Source organism: Gobius niger, assembly GCF_951799975.1.
Source record: "Gobius niger genome assembly, chromosome: 4".
NCBI classification, from domain to species: Eukaryota; Metazoa; Chordata; class Actinopteri; order Gobiiformes; family Gobiidae; genus Gobius; species Gobius niger.
In genome coordinates, this window is record NC_136855.1 from 7,440,724 (window position 1) to 7,456,395 (window position 15,672).

General features: G+C 41.1%; 1 protein-coding gene and 1 long non-coding RNA gene across 2 annotated transcripts in view; one reads left to right on the forward strand and one right to left on the reverse strand.

Moving 5' to 3' along the window:
* The window catches only part of LOC306961973, a 333,958-nt gene extending 325,273 nt beyond the window's left edge, over nt 1–8,685 (forward strand). The window contains exon 3 of the long non-coding RNA XR_013792801.1: nt 8,654–8,685. This is a non-coding gene — a long non-coding RNA (uncharacterized lncRNA). The remainder of the gene's footprint in view (nt 1–8,653) is intronic.
* Nucleotides 1–14,087, reverse strand: part of large2 (LARGE xylosyl- and glucuronyltransferase 2) — a 243,606-nt gene extending 229,519 nt beyond the window's left edge. The window contains exon 1 of the mRNA XM_079554901.1: nt 13,827–14,087. The gene's annotated coding sequence lies outside the window, so the exon portion shown is untranslated. The remainder of the gene's footprint in view (nt 1–13,826) is intronic.
* Between the last annotated feature and the right edge of the window lie 1,585 nt (nt 14,088–15,672).

Genomic DNA, 15,672 nt, shown 5'->3' on the forward strand with positions numbered 1-15,672 from the left:
AAACCGCGGGCAGAGTCACTCAACCCCAGAGGAGACGGGCGGAGTCTGAGGAGCCGGCGGGGCGGGCACACGAGTCCGAGAGGGAGATGCTGAGGCCGGAGCCGCCGTAAAACACCTTTATAAATGTAGCGAAAGAGGACATCGAGTGAGAGCAGGGGGTTCAAAGGAAGGCGACAGCTGAGAGGAAACGCCAGGTGCTTATATTTAGAGCAGTTAAATTAGGTTTGGGATTAAGCAGAGAGCTGTAAACGTTCTCAGAGTCCCCCGTGTTTACTCTGGGGAGAATACTCGAGTGAGTAATGGAGTATTTTTGGAACAGGAATGGCCTGAGGGAGGCACACGGAATAGGGCAAACAGAAAAGGGCTCTATTTCATGCTAAGCCTCTTTTAGGAGTTTGCACCTAGGGATGCACTGAGCCCATTCTGGTATCGGATATCGGAGCCGATTCTGGAAAGAAAACGGTATCGGGTGTGGGGGGACACACACGGCAAGACACTGCAGGTGAAAATGGGAGAAGATTAAATTTAGTGACATCTTCTGCTGTAGATTACTGACATAAATATGAGTAAAGAATGTATCCTGTAATTTCACGTAAAAAATAAAACGTTTTACATCTAAAAACTGTCAAATCTAAACAATGGACAATGGTTTTGTTTGCATATTAGTTACTAAGACTTTGGAAGTGAAAAAAATAATAATAATTTGCCATGTTGTTTGTATTGTGTTCAAAGCTCAATAAATCAGGCTGGATATTTTAAAAATCCCTCTGGAAGAAACTAAAAATATTGTTAAAATCAAGACTGGAAAGTTTGGAGTCTGTAGGACGGGGTGTCCAAACTACGGCTTGCGGGCCAACTGCGGCTCGTGGCCCACTTATATTTGGCCCGCTTCAAATTCAAAATGTATTTGTTTTTTGCTTTAATTGAATATATACACAATAAATGAAAATCCATTAATAGAAAGCTGTGAGGAAGGCTGTTGTTTTTTTTTTACTTTAAAGGAATAGGCCACCGTTTTTTACACTGCAAAAAGTAATTAACTAGATTAGTATAAACATCTCAATTTGAGCATAATAATCCAAATTTTAGTTGTTTCGACCAGGTAAGTTGTTCTTAGGCATTTGTCCTAGATTATTTCACTTGTTCTGAGATGTTTCTGACTCGTTTCGATACATTTCGTTCTAATTTCAGGCAATTTTCTTTGCCAATGGGGTAAGAAAACGGTCTTATCTCATTGGCAATTTTACTTTCTTATTTCAAGCGAGATTTACCTTAGAACCGGTCTGAAATGTCCTCAAACAAGCAAAGTAAACTTGGTCCCATCAGGAAAAATGTCTAAATTAGCGAAAAACGCTCAAAACAAGATACATTCCCTCAATTCAAGTCATTTAAGACAATGCTTGATATTTACTTTTTGCAGTGTACATACTGAGATATGTTCTTACCTTAGCTTAGACGAGTTCATTTGTACCTGTCTGTTCTTCACGCGTGCCCTCAGTCACGTAAACACAGCACAGACGGCGTTAGCATCTAGCCTCTCCCTCTCTCCTCTATAGCTCGAAACCAGGTGAAGATAGAAGCTACCAAGCTCTTCCACATTTTCCCTATTTAAATATGGTTACGTGAAGTGTTACACTATAAAGTATAATTACACAAAATTAAATAACGTGGATTTTCTAAGTGGATAAAAAGGGGAACTATATTGTAAGGCGTAATAATACCAGGAGTCGTTCGAAATCCGCACAGTAAAGTGAAGATATTACAGATATTATTATCATACAAGAGAGGTGAAGTTATGTTTCTGACCTCTACAGAGTGCGGCCCAGTGGTTTGTATATTTTTCTGTATGTGCCCTCAGTGAAAAAAGTTTGGACACCCGTGCTGTAGGAGCGACTACAGTGGAGAGGTCGTTGGGCAAGACACGTCACCCGTCTTGCCTCCAGTGTCTGCGTATACCGCCGTGAATGGGTGAGTGGCAGTGTTAATTTCGTTAAGTTCGTTAAGTTTAGTCAAAGTGATATTTTTGCCAACTAAAATAGGACTAAAACTAAATTAAAACTTTCTCATGAGACTAAAACTATGACTAAAATGTTTTTTTAGTTTTAGTCGACTAAAATAAGACTAAATAAAAATGAAAAGGAGGGACTAAAATCATCCAAACTTCTAATGACAGTCTGAAAGAGCCTCATATTATTTAAATTCACCGCCAAATGAACAGGTCTGAGCTTTATTCATGTGGAAGCAGCCCCATGAAGTCGAGGACCATGATTAAATATGATTATAATGAATATTACTATCGATATTTTCACCTGCCTTAAAAACACAGTATATGATGCGCCTGTTTTTCAGTAAAGCTGAGGCGACCGAGGCTGCACAGATGGCACCGATGCCTTTGTTTTGGTTTAAGATAACAGACTGAGCGCTCCGGCTATGCTCCCGACACACTCTCTCATACGCTCTATCCCGAACAGAACAAGCAAACGATAATCTTTGAAGTTTGCAGCCCTTCCTGACATGTATAAGAAAAAGAACTCTTTTGTACGCTACACTTTTGAGCCGCGCGGCCATGACTGCAGGATGCATTCGGGTCGAATACAATCAAAGTGCCATGACGGGGTTCGTGTTGGAACGCTCTTGCAGATTCAAGATTTTACTCAACATAAGTATCCAAACAGATGATTAGGATGTGACAGATACCTGTGTTAAAACGAGCGAGTAACTTGTAGTGGTGTCCCTAGAGCCAAATGTTCTTAACCTGCTGCAACGTCAAGCTCATTTTTGATTTAACACATTTGCATTTCACAAAAAGCCTTATATTAGGTGAGAACAGATAATGAACCATTTCATCTTCATGTGTGAGTTCTTATTCATCATGTCACAGGCTCCTCTGCCTTCAGCTGTGGATCTAAGGATTATTACAGGAGCGATGCCAATTTAAAGTTTTACCATTTTCTCACAGAAAATGCTCTTTTATGGATTTGTGTTTCTAAAACGATGTCTGTGCCGTTTCGAAGGGTCAAACTTTGGTAGTTCAGTGAAAAATGTGAGCTGTAGTGAAACCACAACAGGCCATGTGTTAAAAATATTACAATGCCGAATCATTGAAACTTGAATTGAATTATATTCTACTGCAGGTTTTACTCTTTTCTATCGTTTCACAATGAAAGAACAAAAATACATAAGGATTGTGTGGTGCATTATCAAAAACAGGCAGACCATGAGCACATTTCTTTTGTCTTGAAGACGTGTTAAGTGAATGAGGGTTGATTTTTCATCGACGGGCACATTTTTTGACACTTGGCCCGATTGCTTGTTGACACTTCTTATTCAATAGAAACTGAGCACTTGTCTCACTGCCGGTCCTCTCGGGAATACAACATCAAAAGTGGAGCAGGACCAGCTTGGGAATACCACCTGCTCGAAACCTGCTCTCGAATCATTTGGAACTGCACAGCAGTCTGGGGACCATGGCCGAAATGTTCGCATGGATTTGGACCAGTAACAGAAGGGAGGAGGGACGGCAAGACGATGATGCGCTATTCGACAGAAGCTTGTTGTCTACGGATAAAAAATGCAAAAAGTTAATTTACGGATCCAACATGACAGCCGTGTTCTAAATAGTTTCACTTGAAAGTTTACAGCGGGTACGTCATACGTTGTTACGGCCATTTTTAACCGTATGTTGGTATGTGTTATGCTGCACCTTCATGGTACTGGTTTGGGTGTGTTGGGTGGAGCCATGGGTGGAGCCTTGTACCTCAAAGCCAGGTGGGCTGGGTTGTTGGCTGTTCAGGGGCTAGAGGCCAAACAGTTCTTTGACTGTGTGATAACAATAATAATAATAATAATAATAATAATAATAATACATTTTATTTGTAGTGCACTTTACATTTGACACCACATCTCAAAGTGCTACAGTGGACAGCATAGTTAAAAACAAACCAGTATCGAATATAACACAACATATATTAAAAGACAGGACTAAAAAAACGAGCATTAGCTGTTAAAATCAGCTTCTGTAAAAGGTGGGTTTTAAGTCCTTTTTTAAACGCGTCCACCATCTGTGGGGCCCTGAGGTGGTCTGGGAGGGCGTTCCACAGGCAGGGAGCAGCGACTTCAAAGGCCATAGTTTTGAGCCGTGTCCTGGGCATGACCAGACGGTGCAGTTGGCCTGACTGGGTCCTGGTTGAGGTGTGTGGTGTGAGCAGTTCAGTGAGGTAAGTGGGGGCCACACCGTGCAGACAGTGATACAACACTGAATATTCAATTGCGGAATTTGGAATCCGTATCATCCTTATTAAACACCCATAACTTCATCCGTAAGTTTGGACATTGAGTTTTTTTCATTTTCATCCTGGACACATGAGTCAAGCTTAAGCCATCCCCGGACAGCTATAGAGGCAAGCCGTGGATTTAAACTGCCACTACATACGTCATCAGATTAGGGCTGAAACAACTAATCGATTAATCGACAACTAATCGATTACTAAAATAGTTGTCAACTATTTCAGTAATCGATTAATCGTTTTCTAGTAAACACAGACTAAAATAGAGCAAAAAAGACATGAAAATTATGTATTTTGGATGAAAACCTACTTTGTTTCTAAAGTTAGGGTCTGCAGTGTTTTGTACATTGTAAAATTCATGAATATCTGTCTTTGTCTCGTCCAATCAGAAAGCAGAATTAGCACAAAGAGCCTCCTACAAACGTTTACTTTAAGTTTACTCCATCAACATGTCCTCAAGCAGCATCACTTTAGCTTTATGTGATAAAAAATAAAATAAAAATACAATTTCCATGCACCTTTCACAGCCAAACAATTAATCGATTAATCGTAAAAATAATCGGTAGATTAATCGATTACCAAAATAATCGTTAGTTGCAGCCCTACATCGGATACAATGATACGATTGGCTATGGCTACGTGCAGACACATATGATACACATTTGTAGCGCCCAATAAACGTGTAAAATAATAATAAATATGGACAATCGTAAACCACACCTCACCTACGAGCAATAGCCAGGACATAGCCAGGACATCATGGGATCAAACATCCAAAAGAGTTAAGGATCAACTGTTACCATGGAAATCCGCCATGTTTGCGGGTACTAGCAAACATTTTCCATCGACTAACATTTACTGCCGAGTCACGACTAGTAAATCCATCTAATACCACAATAACTCCAGTACTCCAGTTTAACTTTACAATCGCCATTAGTTTTCTTATGGAAAAAGCTTGTTAGCGATATATGACATCACGATCCTGAACACAATACTGAATCTGATACTGGTTTTGGTTGTCACCGTTTTAAAAGCACAACTTTCACCAACTGAAAGTGAATATGGACATGACGCACCTCATTTTGAAGCTCTGAACCTGGAGAATTCAATCGCTGCAGCCTCTAAGAAAGCATCTTGGTATCGGTTGGTTTCGGACATCGCTGGATACTTAATCCCCCATGTCGGTATCGGTATCAAAAAAGCTGGATCTCTACTTTGATCTATATCACGATGTCTTTCCTGCATCACAAACACAGAGCGGTTCCATTGGGGTTCTGCTTCATTCGCACACATTGCATTATTATTCTGTCTCTCTTCATTTCACTTAAAAAAGCTGCAGGCCGTCGAGGGTAAACGTCAGAACATCGGGATCTATTTGACAAAGTCCCACTGCGATTTACAAACTCCGCCGATGGGACTCTGGGCGATTCTACACAGTTTCAGCGGTGGGAGAAAACAGAGCCCTCTGAGGAGGCACAGACTCAAAGAGAATATGCAAACTGGAGCGCTCACGGTGCCGTCATGATCCATGAAGGGCCTTTGTGATTGAAAGTTCATCCATGGACTAGAGACATGGTTTACCTTTGACATTTCAAGGCGAGAAGCTGCAGGTGAAGAGGGAATTTTTTTATTTTAGAGATAGGTAGATTGTTTTCAGTCATTTTATGTTTTCATACAAAAATAAAGTCTTTAATGCACAAAAATGGCGATGAACTCGAAATAAAGGTTTTGCCTTGTTTGTAAATCCAACAGAAATGACACATTAACATAAGAAAAAACTACTGATTGTTGTCTTTCAAACAAGCTCCCTCTGGAGTACTAAACATGAACATATAGTGCCCCCTGCTGTCACAGTTCAACACTGACAGGATTATAGACCAGACATTTTTTTTAAATTGGCCAAACACATCAGTGATGCATTTCGCCATTGGCCTTAGAACCTATTTCCATGATTTCAACCTTTACTACAATAAGAAATGTTTGACTATTTGAGAGATTTAAAAATAAATTACATCAAATTAAATGACTTAAAATATTGGCCTATATAGTGAGAACCATATGTTTACATACACTTTATAAAAGATTTCGGAGGGACTGGTGCACTTCACAAAATAGATGAAGAAAGAACACTATGTGGAAATATTGGAGCAACATCTCAAGACATCAGCCAGGAAGTTAAAGCTTGGGCTCAAATGGGTCCAAATGGACAATTCTCAAAGCATTTGACCAATGCTGGTTACAAGTGTTTAAGGATAACAAAGTCAATATTTTGAAGTGGTCGCAAAGTCCTGATCTCAATCCAGTTGTAAATGTATGGGCAGAGCTGAAAAGGCATAGGCATGCAAGGTGGCCTCCAAATGTGTCTCTGTTACACCAGTTCCGTTTGGACGAATGGACCAAAACTCCTGCCAACTATTGAGAAGCTTGTGGAAGGAAATCCAAAAAGTTGTACCTAAAATATACAGTTTAAGGGAAATTCTACCAAATATTAATGACATTTCTGTAAACTTTTGGTTTTGTAAAAAGTAACAAAAACATTTCTAAAACAAATCTATCTCTCATTCTTCTGGCATTTAGCAAATGTACATAAAAATCTACTTGATCTAAATAATAATAAATAACCCTTCATATCAGTGTCGGACCCTGTCTGGCCCTGATCAGAATAGTACATTTTCTGTGGGACAGTAAAGATTGTGAAGATTCACATGTCAGCGAAACTGCATAACACTGCACTCAATAAACAGAATGACATTTGCTATGGTGAAAAATATATGAATCTTTACTCCGCAGACCAACAGCCTACTGCGGTTAGAGAAAGTGTGGGCAGGCTGGTAGAAAAGGCCATTGGCCTGGGTGCCCACACTTTTGTAATACCACAGTACAGGCTCAGGCTGAGATCCCTCTTTTCATGGGTATCAAGTTCTACATTTTGTTCAGGTCATTAAATATAACAAAAGTATATTCATGAGGCTTTGTCTGAATGATTTTGATAAAGGCCTTTGACTGTTATTATCGTATTAAATAACAGAAAAGATAATAAAGTAGCAGACTGTAATTCACCATTTTAAGGCACTTTTTAAAGCATTTCTTACTGAGACACACGGTCATCAATCTGGCCACAGAGATCCAGTTATAAACGCAGAAATATAAAAAGAAAAATCTGATTAATATTCATGAAAAAGGTCGGTGGGATTATGCCTCAGGAATCCGTTTAGGTTTGGTCTAAACCGGAAAAACACAGGGCCGTGTTTTTAAAGACAGTTCATATGAGATGTTCGTGCAGGAGCCAGAGCTGCAAAACCAGAAGTGAATCTGCCATGCCAGAAGGAACCCGTGATTAGTTTTAGGGCTGAATTTTTTTCCTCAGAAAATGATCCAATTACATTTGTGAGTAAAAAAATAAAGTTTCAGTTCGTACTGCACATTTTCACCAAGTTCAGGAGCATTAACATTTCAAAGGCGACCCAAATATGAACTCACGTCTATGCGGAAGCAGCAAATCAAATTTTATGTTCTTTAATGCCAAACACTCTATATTTTAATGCTCGTGTAAAACTTATGCTGTAAAAGTAGGCGAGCAATGTTAATATATTCCAAAACATTTAGATTTAATGCCAGCACTGAATGCTTTTAAAGGCCCTCTGTCCAAAGATATTTTCTTGTTTGCAGCTCATTATTTCACCAAAAATAATGGCAGCCTTTGCAGAACTTTACACCGCAATTACTGAAGAACAGACAAAAAAAATGAGGTAGAGAGAAAGACTGTTTGCAAATTGTTTAAAAGCAGTAAAGTTGTAGTTCTGCTTCACCTGCTGAGCTGCGCGCTGTAGTGCCCCCAGTGGTTAGCTCATGCACTGCTCCGTTGCTATGGCTCTGGATAAACAAAGTGACCCATGGAGCACACGGACAGAATCACCCAGGAGACAGACAGCTACATGAGTCTACATATGCGTTTTGAACGGAGAGCATTAAAGCAGTACTAAGTAACTCTTGCCCCTAGAGGCCATAAGCGCAACTGCAGGTGTCGTAGCAAGTTGCGATTTTTTTTTACTCATTAATTGTCCGTGAGAGTAAATACTGCGCTGACAAAAAAAGACAAAGGGAGAGAGGGATATTGTACATCCAATTACACAATGGAGATCATTTTTTTCACAGAAACTTGGCTGTAAATACTGTTTAAAGTGTTGCTAGCCTGCAGTTACATTTGCCCGTTAGCCTGTTAGCTTCTTCTTTGTGATTCCATTAGTGTGTATTGGTGGCTCCGGCCCGGTGGCAGTCAACTTGCAATAGTGATTTTCTGGCCAGAGACACCAGGGGGAGATGAAAGACCCCCCCAATCATCCCGTTAACACTTGTAGCACCCCCAGAGGGACTACGGAAAGGATTTATTAAGGTAAACAAGTTACTTAGTGCTGCTTTAATGGGTGATGTGTTTGCTGTAGAAAATACATCAGCAGTCAAAGTAGAGCGTACGAATCGGGTTCAAAAATAACTGTGCCTCATGAAAATTGCACCCAAATTCACTACACATATGGCAACACGACGGGAACAAACCTTCTTCCTTGTTGTGAATCAGCAGCATTTGACAGAACATCTGCACAGCGCCACCTACTGCTCTGGAGTGTGCACGACTTGGCTTTTAAAATGAACAAAACACAAGGGCAAATTTACTTTTCACTTTGGAGCTTTTAGGGGAAATGTTGTGGAGTAGAAAGTATCATATTTCCCTTCTCAAGTGTAGCTCAGAGTAAAAGTAGAAAGCTCTCGACAAAAATGCTACTCAAGTAAGTGTTGATCAGATTTAATCTCACGGGCACGAGCTCTCCTCACTTCCTACTCTTCCCTGTATAAATAGTTCATAATCGAATTCAATCCGGATTTGGCCTCCTTAAAAACAGGCTCTTGGACAAGAAAACGTCCCGAAGTGATTGGTTGTCGAAGCCTAAGCGATCACAGGCCGTATCTTCTCATCCAAAAAAAACAGTGAGGCTTAATAACAAGGGACCTCTTTGTAACGTATTTCACTAATCTGCCCCAGGATTAGAGGGTCCCGCTGAGTTCACTTCGAGTCAGCAAAATCCTGTACGTCTGGGATTGATTCCTGCGCTTCAAAGTCAACACGCGCACAACTTGCTCAAAACAAGCCAGTCCCGTCATCCCAGTCTTTAGATCTAAATAACACCACTTGGAATCTCACACACAAAGGTCATCGTAATCATTTTGCCGATTAGTTCTAGCTTCATTTTATGCAATTTTTGACCTGGTAGATGTTGACACCACACAAATAACGGAGCAAGAGTCAAACGCAGCATTAGAAATTTTGGCACAAAAGAGACCAAATGCTACGTTGGAGTTGTTTTGCTTTGGGTGATCACATTTACTGCCAAAAGTAGTCTATAGAAGAACATCTGCCGGACAGTGGAACAAGTTTTGCTCTTAAATTATGACGAAAATATCTCATTGTGCTTGCTGAGATATTTTGTTCCACAGATTGACAGATTTTTTTTTAATTTTTTTTACTTGCCAAGTCATAATTACTCAAAACAAGAGCAAATGTTCTCAATTTGAGTAATTTTAACTTTCCAGGACCTCATTTGTTTGCTGCTAATCACATTTGAGAGCTCGCCGCTGTGGTGGAGTTGATGTTGGCATAATTCCAATCTGCCCAAAAAAAATGACATTTTGGTGTAAAGCGGGACTAAAATAAGCGTAAAAAAGCAAAATGTCTCAATGAGGACCAAGTAAGGACTCAATCAGGACAAAAATAAGCGTAAATAAGGTTTGAAATACATGGGATGAATGAGGACTTGTGTATCCATGACAAAGGTCTCACCCCAAACCTAAAGTAAATAATCACCGAACCAAGACTGAAAAAATAAACACAAACAAGCTCTAAACCGGAACACTTTATTTGACACAACCCTTGTTACATTGTACCAACCAAATTTAGTACAATCTATGTATCTATGGGTTACATACACAATGGAATCAGGTGAATTAGTTGGTACATAATGTATTAAGGCAAAGTCACACTGGATAATTATTTTTTTTGCATTGGAAACTATGCTGAAAAGGACCAAACCAACCTTAGACCGGACTTAACTGGGGGCGGGACATCATCAAATGAGAGTTAAATAGGTTAGGTCCTCATCTAAATCCATTCTTTGATTCACCACTGCAAAAAAAAAAGCCATTAGCTAGCTGAGCCTGTTCCTACTAATGCGTACACGTTTTGTTAGCCAACTGCTCCTGGACCCATCTAAATCGAGCGTTCTATCCCCATACAAATGAGCGTCGAAGCCAGTCCCATTACTAAAGCATGGCGAGGTATGAATTGATGTGGTTTCTTTCATGACATACAGTGTTTTAAGATGATGCTTAGTGGTGAATAGATCCGACCCCACATAAAGCAGAAACTTGACTGAATAGATTTTGCATTTAGCTCAGAGGCCACTTTTATACGCTAATTTGTATCTAAAAAAAAGAATCTGAAAAGGTCTGTACATTCATTAATGATTAGCACTAACAAGGGTTTGACCTCAACTAAATGTGATCGATAAACATCTTGGTCTTTAAGGATTTGCCATGTTTGATAGCTTGTGCTAAACGGCTACAGGAAAAAAAGTCTCTCGGACACAATTTTCTTTATTTCCTTCCAAGATAGGAAAGGCCAGTGGCCGACATTGGCAGCCAACGATAAGTGGAGCACGTCAGCGGCGGCAAAAGGTTACCGCCCCTTTTTGGAGGAAACAGCAGCTCCCGTACATTGAAATTAATGGGAAAGATCATATGAGAGCTTTTCATTTACATATGATAAAAAGGTTTTATTTGCTTTATTTATTTATCAAATGTGAAAATGAAGCCGTGGAAGTGACCTGTTGCTTCAGATAACTCACAGAGAACATGGTTAACGTTTTTAAACTGAGCAGCTGAACCCTCTGTGATCATGACAGTGTCACTGACATTTGCTTCTTTTTGGAAGGTTGCTTTATAATGCCATTAAATGGTAAATGGACTCAACTTTTCTACCTTTATCAGGCCCAAAGCGCTTTACATCAAGGAACCAATCACCCATTCACACTGGAGGCATAGTGGGTGAGGTTTCTTACCCAAGGACACGACACACAACGACAGTGTGCATTTGCAGGAGCTGGGATTCGAACTGGGATTCGAACCCACGACCTTCCGATCATGAGACAACCCGCTCTCCCAACTGCACCACCGTCACATTACAGCTTACGATGTAGTTTTGTAGCTTTTGAGCAAATGGTACATGGTTCATTCATCTACTAGGTTAGCTGCTAACACTAATGTGCGTATTAAAACCCAGATAATCATTAAAGATGCATTATGCAACTTTTTAGATGGAAAAAAAGTTGATATTTGTGCGTATTTGACCTTGTAGTGACCCAGCGGATGTATGAGTGTTTAGCATGGCGCCTTTACTTTCCATCACAGTGCTCTCTAGAATGCTCTAGGACCAATTGTTTGGAAGGTTTTCACTGCTGGTGGACCTTCTCCCCAGAAAACCTACAAAACAATTGATCCTGTAGTGTTGTAGAGACCACTGTGATGGGAAGTAAAGGCTCCATGCTAAACACTCACACAGCCGCTGGGCCACTACAAGGTCAAATACACACAAATATATAGATATGTGCATAATACACGGCCACAATGTGGAGCTGTTTCCCAATAATGAGCCCCGACAGAGAGGAGAAATCAAATGGTCTCTCCTATAACTTTTTCACATCTTCTAAAAATCTTCTAATCATCTTCTGACAGTGAGCTGATGTGTTTAATCAACGGCCTTTGTCCTGTGGTTCTGATCACTGGTTTGGAATATTTTGGAATAATTTTAATATTACAAATGATTTCCACATTCACGCTAATACAATTTTTAACTCTTGCTTCCCCTAAAAGGGGGCGTGGCTCAGCAAGTTCCCGGATGTTGCTCCCGTCTATGACGTCACTTCAACAAAACAACGCTAGATTAAACTAATCCAAGCTAGACATTCTCAACAAAAGATGCAGCAACAAGGACATACGGAATATTATTGTTGGAATGTCACAAACATGTACTGCCTAACCAACAAGATAAAGGAAGTGTCTTTCACAGAATATACCCCACTAAACATGTTCTGGAACGGTTACAACGGAATATGGACTTTTCTGTGGACTACCAAGGAGACGATTTCACTTGTTTTTTGAATGCATGTGCAGTTAAATATTTTGGATGGATGTTCAAAACTATCTCTCCAGGAAATTTGGACAATTAATTATTTTAAATAATGTATGCATCTAATTTGATCGAAAAATGGATAGAGATGTGAAATGTGTTATTCAGCTTTTTGTTTTAATAGGAAAGTATTAAAGAGTGTTTTTTTTTTTAATGACATTATCTTCCTATGGAAAAATGTTATGTTTCCCCTGGCACTATTTCCTCTTTGTTGTAATTATTTGTATAAACTTAAATGAAAAAAAAAAAACTAATTCAAGCTAACTGTGTTCACCTTTTTCCGCCCCGCCCACTTTTGCCCCTTTTTGCGTTGTCTCGGCACTCCCGTTGTCCTGACACTTCCGGTCGAGCGCAAAGCCCGTTCTTTCAGCGCAGAACGAGGGGAAACATTCTCCGCTCAAATCTGATGTTTAGTCGATTCATTTGTGTAAAATGTCCAATGTTCATTTGCACCAACGTGTCGACACTGCACCGTTTCTCTGCGCGGCCGAAAAACAGCTTTGTTTTCATGTAGTAACTGATTTTATCTGGACTCCTCCAGCCCTATGTGAACTGATCGGAGAAAAGGGGCGGGCACAATTCATGGCGGCGCGAAAGGGAACTTCTGGAATACGGTGAATGAAGGCAGTCGATATGCAAATAGCCTTTCCCATCCTGAGAAGAAAAAAAAAAGTTTTCTGTAAAGACAACCTAAACTCTTCAAACTAGAGCTGCGGGCAAATAATATTGTACTGCAATACTTGTATGAAACCACAACAAATTATAAAATCACTAAAGTCTTCCATCCGTCTGAGATCCATTTTTTTTTTTCATGCCGAAATCAAACAAACCAAAAATAAATTTACAAAATGTTTTAAGTTCCGTTTTAGTTCAAATATTCCTTATTCTGGTGCTAATTTTGTGTCATCCGAAGTGTTGTAGGCTATTGACAACATTTGACAGAAAATAGAATTGTTTTTTTTATTATTATTATTATTATTAAATGGAACATCGTGTCGAAATTTGCTTTCGTGAAATACCTAAAAAAAATCGCGTTATCGCAATATTTCAAGTTTTGTTTTTATTTTATTGTTTTTTTTTTATATCACAACCCCGGTCTAAAACAAGACAAGCTCTAACAAGAAAGTCGAATCTTGTCATGGCTTAAAAATCTTCTCCAAAGGCTTGGAAAAAGTGGACCGTATTTGGCACGCTACGGCACCACCAAGACGAAAACGCATCCGCAAATCCACAGCCCCAAAACAGAGACACGCTTCCACGGTCTAGCCAGTCATCCATCCATCCATCCATCCATCCCTCCTTACCTGAATCCGACACGCTCTCAGGGAAATCACGAAGGCAGCAACATCCGAAGCCAAAAAAAAATCCCCAAGTCCACCCGAAAACGCGCACGACAACAACAGCAGGAGCGCGCGCGTGTAAGTCCAGTAACGGTTCAAGCCGAGAGAGAGGCGGAGAAATCCAGGGCATGCGAGGCCGGCAGAGAGAGAGGTCAAACGCGGGGAGAAAGGCGCAGAGACGGCCGGTGGGGAGCGGACTGTGTGCTCCGGTCTGTGTGCCGTGTCTCTGAGGCTGGTCCGTGGAATGAGCGCTGCGCCGGGACAAGCGCCGCCCAGCCGAGGCGGAGCGGCCAATGGGGAGGCGGCGCACCTCTCTCTCCCGGACAGACGCGACTGTAACTGGTTTATTAGAACGGAGGGCTGCGGGTAACGAGACGTGGCACTTTCATTGAAATATCTGTATTGGATTTGAATGGGCACGGAAAGTGACAGCTGGTCAAATATTAGGTAAAAGAGGAAAAAAAAGAAACACCTCTTTAAATCACATGTTGGTTTTGGTCTAGTGTTTGCTCACGCACAGAGGGGGTTGATTCCTTGCTCTCCCGAAGGTGCATGTGGGGAAGACACTTCACCCACCTTGCCCCCAGTGTCTGTCACGCTGGTGTACGATACCAATAAGCATGAATGAGAGGAGCCGTTTTTTTCCTATGCGTAGGGCCCCCAGCAGCCGCAAGGGGCCACGCATCCCAGTCAGATTACGGTGTTGTTTTCAGAGCCGGTGCTGGCCATTCTGGGGCCCTAAGCAAAAATCCACACGGGAGCCCTACAGTACACGTCCCATGGCTATTTGACGAAGAGCGAATCCATTTACGGTCAAAAAACGGCTCCACTGTGCAGTAGTTTTATGTGTTTTTGTATTTATTGCTGTCTACTGTGATTCTTGTTTTTATCCTGGAAAGGGCTCTGTGCACCTTCTTGTTGTTGTTGGGCGCTATACAAATAAAATTTGATTGATTGATTGATTGAGAAGTGGAACATAATGACCTCAATTCAGGCCCCGTCCCTCTGTGTGAGAACCACTAACCATTAAGCCACTGTGAGACTGGGATTAGGGACGACTATTGTCTATTTCCCAACTTTTTAAAATGGTAAATGGCAAATGGTCACACTCTCTCACCTCTGGTCCCTGACCCATAGCTTTGGAACCGCTGCTTTAAAACTAACACCTGCACCTAACAGTTTTTTCTGTCTGACCACTGAGAATTAGCCTGTGAGTAACCCAATTCGTTTTAGACTGTGCACATTCAGAGAACCAGAGTTACTGTAAGTAACTGCCCGCATGAGAACCGTGTGGATTCAACTCACATTTGAGACAAATAGGCCCGTAACAGATTAATCAGTGTAACAACACCATAGTTTGACTGAGATGTGGGGCCCTTGTGGCTGCGGGGCCCCTTGCATAGTTTGCCTATAGGAAAAACCAGCTCTGGTTGTTTTGCTTGTGAATCAACACGTTGTTACGGGGACAGGCTCTCTGACAGCGCTCACTCACTCTCCGCCTATTTTGCCACATGAAACACCAATATGGAGCTGCCTGTTGAAGTGGATGAGCAGGAGAGATCTACCGCCTTCCCGCCATCACCCGCAATGCGCGAGTGCTTCTCACCTTGGCGTCCCTGCTTGGCTGTCTGTCTCCCGGTGCTCGTCTCGCCTCATGCTGGCCTCGTGAGCGGCTCATGTATCCAGTTCATTTATCCAGCCGTAGTTCCACATCCGTGCACGCCACGATTTACGTGCACATATCGACTCTGCCCCGCACGCAAAAATATTTTTCCTTGGATAGTTGGTAAACGGTGGACATTCATCATCC